Source organism: Thermobia domestica, chromosome 3, assembly GCF_964235325.1.
Source record: "Thermobia domestica chromosome 3, izTheDome1.hap1.1, whole genome shotgun sequence".
NCBI classification, from domain to species: domain Eukaryota; kingdom Metazoa; phylum Arthropoda; class Insecta; order Zygentoma; family Lepismatidae; genus Thermobia; species Thermobia domestica.
The window spans coordinates 236,187,772-236,203,727 of record NC_137456.1 but is presented as its reverse complement, the minus strand read 5'-3'; the positions used below and the strand labels follow the sequence as shown (position 1 = coordinate 236,203,727).

Here is a 15,956-nt window from a genome sequence, read left to right as displayed (position 1 = left end):
GATCAGAGGATACTATCGTGCACAGAACTTAAAATGATCGTTTTTGTCGTAAGATTATCGTATCTTTTATTTCAAGTTTCTATATCAAGCTTTATTATTATTATTATTATTATTATTATTATTATTATTATTATTATTATTATTATTATTATTATTATTATTATTATTTTATTAACAAGAACATAATGATAACATGAGCATTTACAGTTAAAACTATGTTTAAAAATCTGCATAGAAACGTGATTGAAGCTTGAGTCTTTACCAGTCTATCGAAAAAGAAATCTGATTTTCTTTCAACATTTTTTATGTTTACCTGAGAAAACTTATTTACATTAAGTAGCTAGTAATGACCCCTTCTTGATTGGTTTCCTATAAGCGCTCTGCCACTAAACTACCATGTCTTCCACAACATAAGTTTACATAGAAAAGAAAGAGGAAAAAAAAAAACTTTTACTAGTTTGGTCAGCCTGAGCATCTTTCGTTTGAAATTCCAATATTAATATTTTGGGGTGGACAAATGACGGATTCTTTTTACTTCTTCTTCTTGACTTGTAGACATGTACGCCGATCCTGAGAGGAAGGAACAGGCCCTGAACTTTGCTTGGGACTCTGTTTATGTATTAATATCCTCATTCATGTTTGACAACGAAATACGCATACCTGAACAACCTTTTTCCTCTTCCTGGAAAGCAGGGCGCACCCACGAGGGGGTTCACCGGTCCAGAACCCCCCCCCCAAATCTTAACTCATTACAAATTTGTACACTTTCCCAATAAAACTACACTTATTTAACAGGGAAATGATTGAGGTGGCATGAAAATTTGATCTTACACTTCATCTGTACTCTTTCTCGTATAAAAATAAATCTAGTCCTAGATCTATCATTTGTTCACTGAAAATATAGGTAGAAGTATTTTGTGATTACTTATCGTCTTTTTGGGTATGGAATAATACCCAATCAATGCTACAGAGACGTAGTGGCTTGTAGTATTGGACCCCGCCCACACAAGCTTAGACCCCTCCCAACAAAAGTTTCTGGGTGCGCGCCTGTTGGAAAGTTATACAGAAATCGGCTATGAATCATGAGCTAAGTTTTATGTTCTTTGAGGTGGGCCTCTGACTTAAAAAGGTTGAGAAAACAAAGGTATGATTTTCCATGAAAACACGTTTTAAAAAAAGAGAGAGAAAAGAAAGAAAGAATGAAAAAAAATCAATAACCTAATGTTAAAGCTTACACTGAAACTATAAAGTCATTTGTTTTAATACTGAAACTTCCAAATTATACCATCCGAAATACAGGTGAGACGTGAGTCTTTTCTCTCTCTCATTTCAATGTGATCGTTTCGTGTCACAAATATTTCACTGAATATAATGCTGCTCGTTTGCGGCTGGGAGTAGTGGCGTACTTCTGTAATCCAGCAATCGTGGAGGCCGGAAGTTGTGGCTGATCGAGTAACTCCAGTAAATGAACTATGTGTATACTTTGTGGAAAAACCCGCGGGGTTCCGGAGGTGCTGCCGGGAGCGGTAAACAGTTCACTAACATTAGTCTGACTCTGGGTTTGAACACAAAGGCACATACGACACAGTATGCGATCAAACCAACTTCTTTGGTGAAAAACATCTAACTTTATTTCGTAATGTTAAATGGACTTCAAGTTCTTGTGAAAAATTCAAATTCTGCATATGGTCATTAAAAGATTCATATTCTTTATATCTGCTTTAATGAATAAATAAAAATTCTCATCTGGTACAACAATATTTACAAAAGACATTTTTCTTTCTTTTTATATGCCCGTGTCTTTTAGAAGTAAATCAGATTGCTTTTTATCATACAACTACTTTAGTTATTTTGTAGCTGGACTGTTGCTGTAGTTCTGTAAAGTCCAATTCTCTTTGGGGTTGAGGCAGTGTAGTGGAGAACAGTGGCGGATTTAGCTCGGGACGGGGGAGGCTAGGACCCCACTTTTTTGAGTGACAAAAATAATTTAAGCTATTATTTATATATTTTTGAAAGTTTATAGTAAACTCATTATATATACATATATATATATATATATATATATATATATATATATATATATATATATATATATATATATATATATATATATATATATATATATATATATATATGGTCTAGGAATTAATTCGTGCGGTTGGTACGCACACATTGAAGCTGTAGTACAAACACAAAATACATAAATACCTTAAGAAAAATATTGTCCATCGCTAGCCACCACTTTCGCCCATCTGTCAGGCAATGTACGGATTCCGTGGCGAAAGAAGTCCTCATCCTTGGAAGCGATCCAGTCAGAGACCCATGTTTCGATATCTTCTGAAGAAGTAAACCGCTGTCCAATCAAATCGTTGTTCATGCAATCGAACAAGTAGTAGTCCGAAGGAGCAACGTCTGGTGAATACGGCGGGTGGGGTAAAACTTCCCATCCGACATTTTCTAAATAGGTTTTGACCGGTTTTGCGACATGTGGGCGAGCGTTATCATGTTGAACAATAAGTTTATCATGTCTGTTCTCCCATTCTGGTCGTGTTCTGGCCAGAGCTTGCTTCAAACGCATTAATTGTCGTCGATAACGTTCTCCATTCATAGTTTCACCCGGTTGCAGCAACTCATAGTACACCACACCTTTCATATCCCACCATATGCACAGCATAACCTTTGCACAGTGAATATCTCGTTTTGGTTGTGATGGACCTGGTTCACCTGGTTTCACCCAGGCCTTTTTTCGTTTAGGGTTCTCGTAATGGATCCACTTCTCATCACCCGTAATAATTCGATGCAGAAACCCCTTTCTGCTCTGTCGTTGAAGCAGCAATTCGCAAATGGTTTTTCGTCTTTCAACGTCTCTGTCTTTCAATTCATGTGGAACCCAATGTGACATCTTTTGAATCATTCCCATGGCTTTCAAGCGTTTGGAGACTGTTGTTTGATCAACGCCTAATGCTGCTGCAAGTTGTTCCTGCGTTTGACACGAATCCTACTCGAGCAATGCTGTCAATTCTTCGTCTTGAAATTTTTTTGGCTGCCCAGCTCGCTCTTGGTCTGCCAAACCGAAATCACCACTTCTAAACCGTGCAAACCACTTATGACACGTTCGCTCAGCTAGAGCATGTTCACCATACACTTCCACCAAAATACGATGACTTTCAGTCGCACTTTTCTGCATGTTAAAGTAATGCAGCAGGACACCCCGCAAAAACACTTTATCAGGCACAAATTGCGCCATGTTCACTTAACTACAAACTGGTGTTGTTGACGCTTTAATCCACTGTCCTATACTACGAACGATACGCGATGACAGGGGTTTGCAACACATGTGTGGATACACGGAACTGTGGGACGCTCCGTTCGTTGCGCCATCTCTTGTCCACCCGCACGAATTAATTCCTAGACCAAATATATATATATATAATATCTGGGTTTAGGCTGTCCCGTCCCCCAGTTTTTACCTTTTAGATCCAGACATATGAAGGTACTCGCCAAATCACCAGATTTAAACCTCAGCAGTGATTAGGGGCGGCCCACGATGACCGTCGTTCCTAGCATTCCTGTTGCATAAGAACGAAAAATCTTCTCAACATTATTGTGAACAATCACCACGAAAAGTATGATGAACTCATTAACTTTAGATTAAATAAATTAAAATGAAATGAAATGTTCCACTTTAACGTTCCACAATTATTTCCGTTAGGCTAAGGGAGACAATGATTAAGGCAAGTGAATGATGATGGAAAAATAGGTGAAATGAGAATGTGGGAGGAAACGGGAGTGCCCGAGAAAACTCACGGGTACGATGTTATCCACCACAAGCTTACTTGGTCGGGAATCGAACCAGGGACCTCACACACCAGAGGTAAGAGGCCTACCACTTTTAAAAAAGAAATAACATTCACCGAACATGCCTCATTAACTTGCTTAACTACTAATTACTAATGTTTTTACTCAATTTTACTCTTTTAACTTATGTTTCCAGTAACCTAGAACGACAGGGACACGAACACAGAAACATCGAGGACGGTTAAAACTCCAAATGCTCTCCCTCCGGGAATCGAAACCAGGAACCAGTATCAAAGGCGCACGTGCTAGCCACTAGATCAGCGGGGAGGGCAACCATTGATCCATCAAGAAGAGCTACTTTTCATTTAATAGATCAGTGGTGGTCTATTTATCTTAGTCCGCCAGAGGGGACCATGAAACAATAATACTGATCAATCAATATGGACATTAAGACACAAACCATTAAGAGTAGTGTTGTCAATTTGGGAGAAAAGTTGTCAAGTCTAGGGAATTTGACTATCACGATAGCAATCCTAAGTTCGATTAACGATTTTTTATTGGGGATTTTTAAATAATGATTTGGCGACTTAATACAAATCTAACAACTTTCGTGCTACAAGCAACACGTCCTGTAGTGAAACATTATTAGTTCGAAGCAGTCGCTTTCTTTGTTATTTGTTTTAATCAGCACAGGGGATTTCAAGTTACCAAGTATACAATAGACACCAGATTTAGTTTCTTGGGCTAGGGTCAATGGTAAGCGGAGGAGTAGACATTTTTTTTTTTTTTTTTTTTGCGTGTACAGCTACTTTTATATATCGAAGTGGATAGTTATATAGGCCTATTACTTGATCTACATTAAACACAACTATCTGGGAGAGTAGAAAGGGCGTCAGGCATAGCTACTGGGGGACGCTCGCTTCAGTTGACTCGTCTGGCATAGTCAAACCCTCCACAATATACCGCTTTGTCTTCTGTTGCTCATTACCCTGTAACGGAGATCTGAATTTTTAAAAATCGTTTAACGTAAGTACTTTATGGTTAGTTCTGTCGAAAATATTATGGCTGCAAGTTTTAGTGATTTTTCACCGAAAATTGAAGTCATTTCGTCTCTCGTTTAGCGACTTTTTGTGTCAACATTTTGGCGACACTGAACACAATCACTTCTTGCCGATCGACTCATAGACTGCGGTTGGGTCGACGAGTTGGTCAATGGCCCACGTTGGTTTAAGGAATATATAAGAGGAACGTTCAATTTATAACCGGAATTCCATTTTTTCAGGTATTGCTGTGCACGTCTTGGCGTCCATGTCCCATCATGTGATAGGGTAGTTGTGACATTTTTCTGCAACAACGGGTAGTTGAGGACATAGAGTATCAGAGAGCGGCGATGAATGATTGCAACAAACCTGGCCGTGTGGAGCTAGCGGCCCCAGTAGAGCAGCGCTGCATCATCAAGCTCCTCTTGAAGAAAAATGTGAAACCTGCTGAAATTTTCAGAAAATTAAGTGCACAATATGGTGAAGAAATTTTTCTCAGTTGTTATTTAGAGTGTAGTTGGTGTCAGAGTGTTATTCAAAATTCAAGGTAGGAAGAGAATCTGTTCTCAATATGGCCCCTACTCTAGGCTGACCTCTGCAGTCAACGAAACCACCATTTGTCGGGTGGAGAAGCTCATTCTGAGTAATCGACGCATCAGTGTGAGAGATTTGAATGTGAAAATAAACATCAGTGTGGTAAGTGTGGAAACGATCATCCACGAACACCTGCACTTCCGGAAAATCACAGCCAGATGGGTCCCAAAAATGCTAACGTTCGATCAGAAGCAGTGTAGGGAAAACGTCTCGTCTCAGCATCTGCAGCGATTTCAGAGAGAAGGCGAGAAATTCCTTGCAAACATAATCACCTGTGATGAGAGCTGAGTCCATCATTACACTCCGGAGTCAAAGTGCTCCAGTATGGAATGGAGGCATCCAGACTCGCCACTGCCGAAAATATTCAAAATACAAGCGTCCGCTGGCAAAATGATGCTGACGGTATTTTTGGACAAAGGCGGGGTGATATGCACTGATTTCCTTTCACGCGGACCCGCAATCAATGCGGCGTACTACAGTAACTTCCTTCGGACTAAAGTCAAAGAGACTGAGAAGAAAACGGCCACAGGCAGTGAAGGATGGCGTCACATGACAACGCGCGCTCTCATACGGACACAACAGTCACAGCTATCACCAAACTTATGTGGGAGATCCTAGACCATCCCCCGTATAGCCTTGATCTGTCACCTGGCGACTTCCACCTTTTTGGTCCCCTCAAGGAGCACTTGAGAGCATGGGCGGCGATTAGGGGGGCAAAGGGGGGCAGTTGCCCCCCACTTTTTTGAAATGACCCATCAATGTATATAATTTCATTTGGAAATATAAAGTTTTTGTATGTATTAATAGTTCATAGAATAAAAATGGTGCCATAAAATATTTGCCGTTCCGTGAGTACGTATTGGTTGTCTTTCCGTACAGTGAAGAAAGCTACATGAATTGCATTTTAATTGCCACGAAAAATGGCCCAAAAATTAACCTATTGGAGTGCCACAATTCGAGTGTACTTTCATTTCTTCTTACAAGGGCTTGATATGTTAGTCAGTTGCTTTAGAACTAAATGAGATAATATTTCGCAAAAAAAGTTCTTCACAAGCAGTGTTTCTTTCAGAAACAGTGTTCCGGGGCGCACACTTAGTATTCCGGTGGGAGCACTGCTGGTACTATTCTATTTATTATTATATTATAGACGTATTATTTTGGTCTCGTTCGGGAGGTGGGATACTCTCAGAGCTTCGGGGGGCAGTGCCTCCCAAAAGCATGCCTGGAAGAAACACACTAAAATGTCTTTTCTTCTATCTAATGGTAAGGAATATTTTGATTTGATTTTTTTTGAGTTTAACATCCCGTTCAGCAGTGAGGCTATATGAGACGTGGACCTACTGATTAACGTGGAATACAAATCACATGAGCTCCCGCCAGGAATCGAACCCGGCTCTCCCACGTCAAAGGCGCGGCATTGTTTTGCAGTGTAATATATGAATTTAGGGGTATACATACTGTATACAATTTTGTATATACAATTAAATTTAGTGAATTCAACATAATTCTAGGTTTTAGGTAGGGATGCGCACGAGACGAGTCGAGACAGAATTTTCCTGACAAAATTCGAGTCGAGACACGGCTCTTCCAATAGAGAAGAATACATTTTTCCAGTAGAGACATCACTTTTACAGCACATTTTCGAGACGAAACAGCCTGAAATCTTGTCTCGTGGGCATCCCTAGTTTTAGGATTATTTTGCATAACCGGAGTCTGGAGTGATTCTAAGTATTGTTGGGTTTTGATGTATTCCAAGAAAGTGAAAACTGTACCTAATGGCAACCAACATTTTTCGGAAAGCTGCAAAAGCATTTCTTTAAATGTCGCAGCATATGCTTGTAGTATTTACTGTTTTTCTAAGAGTAATAACATGTAATAACATGCATGGAAGTAAAAATATAAGTTGCTCATTAATTTCCAGTTTCAATATAACTTGCGAAACAAGCCTCATTTTTCATTACTGTTCGATTAATATTATCCTATTTGTTTTGCGAATTCATCAAATAAGCCCCTAATCTGACCACAAAATTTTCCAGACAGAATTTTAAGATGTTCATGAGCAAGGAATCAAATCTCTTCTTACACCTTCGTTGTTTAAGAGTACAAAGGGCTAGTATCTACTTGCGTTGCTCTTGTCAATTTACTTAGTAAAATATGAAACACGATATACGGTATTTTAACTGGAAAATACAGTATCCTAATAGTTATACAACCTTTCGTCAAACATAATGTTAGAAGCAACCAAAAAACTAACATTGATATACAAATGTTGAGATCATGTCTTGCCCCCCCCCCCACTTTTGACGTCCAACCGCCGCCACTGCTTGAGAGAACGAAAATTCCACACCGACGACGAAGTCAAAATGAGTGTGCTGAAATGGCTGAAAGATCGCCCCGAAGAATTCTATACCGCAGGGATGCGGGCACTTTCACACCGATGAGACAAGTGTTTGTGTGTGTGTGTGTGTGTGTATACATGGGGAGTACCTTGAAAAAGAACAGTAATTGATTCGAATATTCTCTTCTCTATGTAATAGCAAAAAATAAATTCCCGTTATAACTTGAACGTCCCTCATACATTTATCCGAACGAAAAAGGTGTTAATTAAATTTGTTGTTGTATTATTCAGAAAAGTAAACTCTAAGTATAATCAATAAATAAAAAAGAAAACAAGACGGAAATAATCATATTGTTACATTCTTTTTCTTTTTTCTTTCTTTTTTCTTTTTTTTTTTAAGTGGAGAGGATGAGGACATATATTCAGACCTTGGTCCAAGGGTGGCGCTTCGTGCTACGGTATTTTCACTTAAAGTGCCAAATAAAATTTTGGAAGATATATTCAGCTACTTATTTACTGTATGTTTAAATGTAATTAAAGCATCTCTTTTAATAAAGGTATATCGCTAATACAGTATCAGGATTATGAAATAACCCATCTTTTACTAGATACATTTGTGCTGCTTCGTTATAAAAAACACATTTTTAAATTACGTTACTTTATAAATTTAACAATTTAAATAAATTCTAACATTCCCCCTCTTAAAAATGATATATTCCCTAAATTACTTTCGTACGTACGATACAATGAATGATATTTCTTTTTCACTCAGTTTTGAGGATATTTTACGGTACAATGTTCATAAAGATCAGCTGACTAATCGCAACAATAGGAAGGAAGGAAAAGCTAAAATAACGCAGGTGTTTTTACTGATAAAGCTATCAGTAGTACCAACTGTTCTGAATGAAATTGACAAATACTTGGAAAAGTGGTTGTTTGTATTATATCAGACCAAGAATTGCACTTTGTATCACCTTGAAAAATAATTTTATGAAACAAACAAGTAAATTTGAGTAATTTAATAGTTGCCATATCATGAGAATTGGAATTTGTGAAATAACCATAAATATTATTTTCATGTTTCTTACTCAAAGGTTTCTCGAATATCATGAGGAAAAACTTCATTCATGGCACCTTATACCACTCTTGGACCAGGGAGAGTTAAGATTCCATAATTAATACTTATTTAAACATTCAATAATTACTAGCAAATGCTTGTATATGTTGCCGTACGAACTATCTTGGTCCTTTCTTTGCATCCTCCATATTGAATTCGTACAAGTGAATGACGTGCATTGTATTCCCTGCAGAAAAAAAAAATCATATTACACTAAATTTTGTTGTGGTGCAACTTGAACGTGTGTTTTGTCTGCATCAGGGGCGCACCCACGGGAGGTTCAACCGGTCCAGACCCAGGGGCGGATCCAGGACGGACTTTTGGGGGGTGCGGTGGATTGTAATACTGCTACTTAGAGCTGCTTTCAAGAGCTCCAAACTCTGGGATGGGTTTTATTTAAATATAAAATAAGAAAGTTTTCTCTTCTTGGGGGTCGGTTGCTCCGATTGCCCCCCCCCTGGATCCGCCCCTGTCCAAACCAATCTTTTGTAACTCGACAGATATGCGTATAGTTTCTTCTTAAAACTTGCTCTTGCAGAGAAATTATTGATGTAGCCTCTGTACTCTTCCTTTTCTTATAAATACAATTTAGTTTTTTTTTTTTTTTTTTTTTTTTTTTTTTTAGAATAGGCCTACAGGTGGAAGTGCTCCATTTTTTTTTCTCGGGTGTATAATAGCTGAAGTTCTATACTACATAAACATATTGTCTTGCACCGATGTCGACCTTTCCAAATTATGCTACATGGCCTATAAGTGTCACATTCCTTGGTCAAGTTCTACATACAGTTTCCTTGGGAACAATGCCCTCATGAGACCAAATCTTTGGAGCACACCCCCTTTTGCCCCCGTGTATTACTTTGCATAAACGGGAATGAAAGTAATACTGCGAAAATGCTGGTATCAAAGGTTAAGTCCGGTCGAAGAAATATCTCGGGGGAAACTTCCATATTTCCGAGAGGAATTATCACCACGAGCCACCCCTTTTGCGCCTTCCAGAATCCCATATTTTACCAAAATTGAGAAATATTTGAGATTGAGAAAGAACGATTGAAATATACAATGCAGTGGTGCCGATTTCTATATAACTTTGGAGGCGGGAGGAATGTTCAGGTATGTGTACTTCATTGTCATATATCCAAAAGAATCCATCTAATATAGAATATAGAACCAAGCCGTTTTCCTTTCGTCCCATACTGTATCAATATTTAAAATGATTCGAAATAAATTAAGTGATCTAGCATTGTAGACCAATGTGGTCATTTTGGAATCGGAGCTGACTTGGACTCGCGTAGGCTTAGGTTCATTGTCCTCAATAGAGGCTCAGGCTCTCTATCTTCAATAGGGCCTTAGGCTCACTATCCTCAGTTGGTGCTTAGGCTCACTATCCTCAATAGGGGCTCAGGCTCACTATCCTTGGTAGGGGCTCACTATCCTCAATAGGGGCTTAGGCTCACTACCCTGAAAAGAGGCTCAGATATACTATCCTCAATATGAGCTTAGGCTCACCATCCACAATACGGGATTAGACTCACTATCCTCAGTAGGAGCTCAGGCTTACTATCCTTAGTAGGAGCTCAGACTCACTATCCTCAATAGGGGCTTAGGCTCACTATCCTCAGTTGGTGCTTAGGCTCACTATCCTCAATAGAGGCTCAGGCTCACTATCCTCAAGAGGAACTTAGGCTCACTATCCTCAATAAGGGCTTAGGCTCACTATCCTTGGTAGGGGTTCACTATCCTCAATAGGGGCTTAGGCTCACTACCCTGAAAAGAGGCTCAGATATACTATCCTCAATATGAGCTTAGGCTCATCATCCACAATAGGGGATTAGACTCACTATCCTCAGTAGGAGCTCAGGCTTACTATCCTTAGTAGGAGCTCAGGCTCACTTTCCTCAATAGGGGCTTAGGCACACTATCTTCAATAGGGGCTTAGGAACACTAATTTCAATCAGTCAGAAACGCTCACATTCGATCCAACTCATTGTTCTCAATTAGGCTAGCATTCATTAGTCCACTGTGGTCGGACTCGCTATGCTCAATGAGACTCATACTTACTTGTGCTCAGGCTCACTAATAATGGATTCGCTCTGGCTCGGGATCGCTATCCAGTTTTAAGACTCGTACTCACATGGAATCATGCTCATTTACCGACCTCTAAGCCGATTGGGTTCGGAAGTGTTGTAGACAGGACTCTGATCCACATGTAACATTTTGAGATAAAACAGCATTATATATACAATCAGTGATGATTTCAAGTGGTGTCCCGTAAGCAATTCTCCCAGAGCTACTAAATTCCACGCGTAGCAAATCTCCAATCATGCTCAACAAGAATTACCAGTATTTTTCCAGTACTACTTTAACAACTTGTGTACTGAATTTTCCCCGCAGAGGGAAATCGTCTGAAGTCATAAGTGTATACAATTTTCATATGAAATACAGCCCCACCACTTTCTTTTGTCGATGACTGTACATTAGTGTTGTACACGAGACGAGAAGTACCTTCCTAGATTTGAGACGAGACGAGAAATTTGACATTCTAGTGTTGTTTTCGAGACAGGAATCGAGACGAGACAAGAAATTCCTCAAATCTCGCAACACTAATTCACCCAAGTTTTACATATCAAATACTATTTTAGTATTTCATGATTTGTAGTGTAAACAGTTACAAATGGATAAAGTCATTGTAAGAACATAATGAGCATTTATCAACATTTAAAATTACGCAATTCATTACACAATATGCTCTAATATGGTTCAGACGTTGTCATATCCCACTCTTCGTGGCTTTCTCGTCCTGTGGAAGAATCCTGGTAGCTTCTAGATTAAATTAAGCAATAAACCAGGTCATAAATTTTGTATATGGATTTACAAAACTAGGCGAGAAAAGTTTCGAGACGAGAAGAGAAAAGAATCGAGACGAGACAATAAAGAATTTTTTTAGAATCAAGACCAGACGAGACTACAAAATTTACGAGGAGTCAAGAAAATCTTATTTTTCTTTTGAACAGTGATGACGCCAGAGGGGTCAAGGGAGCAGTTGCCTAGATATGATGTATTTTACGTGTGTCACGTAATATAAGACTTACACGTAATATCTTTTCGGTGCACAAAAAACCTTCCCTCCAAAAATATCTCTTCCCCTCCGATTGCTCCCCCCGAAAAAAATTAATAAAACTAGCGTCGTTACTGCTTGTGGGCAACACTGTTCAGGCACGTAGCCAAGGGGGGGTCTGGGGAGTCCGGACCCCCCCCCTTCGAGACCAGAAATGAAAAAAAATAGGGAAGGATGAAAGAAAATGAAATGAGGAAAAGAAGGATCAGCGTTAAAAATAAACTACAGGAAGCTTTTGGTTACTCTTTCTTATGAGGAAATTTGTATTACCTGCAATACATGGTTGCGAGGTGAGCGATATATCCTGGAAGAGTCAGGGAATTTGAAATTTCTAGAAAAGTTGCGGAATTCTCAGAATTTCTGCTACTAGTGAGGGAGATTGCAAGCTTCCGCAAGCATAGTGCTGTTTTGTAGCAGCGTGGACATTTTTTAATCATAATTTTTCGTCATCGGATCTTTGCAATATCGAACATGTTATTTCAAAAACAAAACGTATTTCTACTGCTCCTTTAACCTGTCATTTGAAACAGACAGTAGTTGACGGAATAATAAAAACAAAAATATATGTGGAAAGAAAGTTCTGTTAACATTTGATACAACAGAAAAAGGAAAGCAGATATTGCAAAATATTTTACAAGACAAAATATTTTATTGAGTATGTACTTTTTATAATAGTGAATATGTACTTTTTATAATAGTTGAGGTCATAATGAAAGGAAAATTGTTATATTTGAATAAACAGAGGAAGGATGTAAATATTGTATAATGTTTTTCAATACTTTTTTTTTTACTCGAGATTTCTTCATAGTTTATTAAAATACTTACCAATATATCCTCACAAACCAATATATGTTAATAGTAAAGTAGTTTAGATTGATCGAGCTCCTGGGCCTTCAGAATTTCATGTCTCCCCCCCCCCCCCCCCGTTATGAAATTCCTGGCTAAACGAACCAATATATGTTCCAGTAAAATTGTTTAGAATGATCGAGCCCCTGGTGTGATGACCACAGCATTTCATGTCACGGACCCCCCCCCCCTTCACGAAATCCTGGCTACGTGCCTGCACTGTTGTACATAAAGCATTAATGTGTACTGGTAATAAAAGGATTTTGACAGAGGAGACCACCTGTGATATATCTCACAATTCTCCTATTGATATGCAATACTCTCTTCTTATATTTACTGAATGATTCTGATACTCGAATACACCCTTGATTAATACATAATGGTTCTCGTGTGCAAATTATGTAGTTTTGATATAGATTTTAACTACATACTATATTAAATGCTTCAATTTTAATAAAGTTCTTTTAAAATTTTGATGACGCATTTTGCGTCGTGACATTTTCCCTTAATCACCTTTGTATTGAGTAATATGGCTTCCTTATTGACCAGTCTTTAATCAGAGAAACAATATTTAAATACAAAACAATAATTTTTACTGTAATTTTAACAAGGATGCTATAATTGTCATTAAAAGATGGTTTAGTAGTCAATCTGGGCAAGTTCTTATTTGAGTTGCCCAATTCCAAAATGTCTCTTGTCTACTTTACAAAACTTCAGAAAAATGAAAATTATTTTTATTGATTTATTTATTTTCTACAATCGTAATTTCTACGCCTCAAAATAAGCAAAATAAGTTTTGTAAGATGTAAAATAAATACCTGGACACATTAAATGCGACGATTTAGCTGAAATTAAGTATTAACAATGAATAAAGAACATAGGCCTATTAAAAAATGGACAAGAGACGTCTTGGAGTAAGTAAATTCATTTGATTAATACAATTGGGTCAGTTTATATCCATCACATAGGCTATTTAAATATATTTTCCATAGAATTGCATAAATTTCCACTAACGTTGAAGTTCATAAGCTCTTTCAAACCTACAGTAGCTACTAAATTCAACTTTCATTACACATACACAAAGAAAGCTGTATGAAAATTAAACTTTGGTGGAAATGTCACCCAATTAGCAACTCTGATTATTGAAACATCAAAATTAAAAGGAAGGGGAACATGAAAAAAAGGGGGGAGAACACTTGTCATTGTTGAAAGAGGGATTGAGTGCGATTTGTTACTCCAGAGCAAATAAGTTTAAAGTTAGACAGAAAATTGCGTATGATTTGTTAGTTTATAGCGAATAGGATTAGAGATTAGAGCTTGCTGCGAGGGAAACAAAGGCTTCAGCGTCTATTGTTGAGGTCGCTTTCAACTAGTAAGGACTGCGTTTAGAAGAGGTAAAATTATTTCTTGTTTGTTGATTTTCAAATTCATTATGAAACAATATTTATTACTTTATTAATACAATAAATGAGAACGAATATGAATCTTATTGTTCTGAACATGCTACAACAGAAAATATAATTAGAATGTGTTTGGGAAATAACACGCCTTGATAGAATGGTTACTCCATATTGAAATTCATATAGGAAAATGATTTCGGTTCGTAGTTTAAGAATTTGTAATTAAATTCGATATGCGACAATTAAAATTTTGTACTCTATTCCATTTAAAGCATTTAAATTTTATTTCCAAAAGGTGTTGTTCGAAGAAGTATTGCAAGTGATTTCGCTAAAAGTAAATTTGGCCTTGAAATGTATAATCGCCATCTTAATAATCGAAAGCCATTGTTAAAAGTGAATTGTAATGCTTACTGATTTTTGAGGAAAATTCTAAAATAGATGGGTGGAAAAATGAAGAAAGCGGTTTTGGTGGAAAATTGGATGGTTGACTTGGAAATTATTTATTTTATTATTTATTTATTTATTTTTAGAATGGACTACGACTTAATGTGTACTGTAAATTTTGCTGCAAATGCACTGAATTGAAAAATATTTTAGTAATGAAATACTAAATACCATACCAGGTATGGTATCGGTGGTGGTTCTTGAGGGAAGTCATATCGGTAAAGGTTGAATTTTATCGCTAGAATAAGGTGACCAGCATTTTAACTTAACAGAAATGAGACATATATGAATCACGTGGAGAATCGTAAAATTCTCAGGTTGAATTTTGGGGCGCCAGTAGTGTTTTCAAGTAACAAGATGCACGAGGTCACACCGCAGTAATACACAACAATTGGCAGTTCCAGGCACGATCTAAAAGTTCCCGATAAGTGTTAGTACCGAAAAACCTCTATACACCATCATTAGAACGAAAGTATGTAGAATATACTCTGATCATTCATATTTTAAAGAACTGTTACGGGACACGCTTATATTTACTCAAAAACAGGACATTTAGGTGTACCGTTTGAGAATCAGAAAAAGACGGAGAACGGTTGAAAAGGACAGTCCCAGCTAAAACGGGGCGTCTGGTCACCTACACTAGAAGTCAAGAGAAAAAAGGTTACCTAATTCTTGTGTACAGCTTTCTGATATTTTCTTTCTTTAGCTTGTAGCGATAAAATTTAAATATTTACCGATGTGATTTCCTCAACAGTCGCCACTGTTAGGTACTACAGTATGTTTAAATACTATTTGAAGTAAGTTAGTAATTTAAAAAACACTAAAAAATTCAATATAACTACGTACTTCAAAGAAAATATATGTTTAGAACGTTTACCTTTATGTGCCAAAGTTGAACATTATTTCTTTAATGCTAGTGTAAAGAGAACAGGAAAATCCATTTCATTATCCCACCATGATTCGGCTGGCCTGGTGGTTTGGTGGGTAATATGGTCATCCCACCAACTCATAACGTATTTATTTTTGACTTTAGGGTACAGTTAATAGTTTATTTTATTGTAGTTTAATGCCCGTTTTAGCATAGATTAATTTTACTGTTTAATGTGGAATTTGAACTACCTAATTTCCCCTCTGGGTAACAACCCCTGGTCTTTCACAACAAAGCTGGAAATGGTAGCTGGTATGGGGTCCAATATTTTGGATTTGTAACTATAAGTATTACCGTATATTAAGTATGGACTACCGAAACAATAAATACTAATCG

General features: G+C 37.6%; 1 protein-coding gene across 2 annotated transcripts in view; it reads left to right on the top strand.

Annotated features, from left to right (window-relative positions):
* Window positions 1-15,956, top strand: part of LOC145680983 (piwi-like protein Siwi) — a 124,620-nt gene that overhangs the window by 40,763 nt on the left and 67,901 nt on the right. Inside the window, exon 1 of one of the 2 annotated variants that reach the window (XM_081752232.1) lies at window positions 14,101-14,242. The exons of the other annotated variant lie outside the window; for it this stretch is intronic. The gene's annotated coding sequence lies outside the window, so the exon portion shown is untranslated. Of the gene's footprint in view, window positions 1-14,100; window positions 14,243-15,956 lie in introns of those variants that run through there. 2 annotated transcript variants of the gene reach the window in all.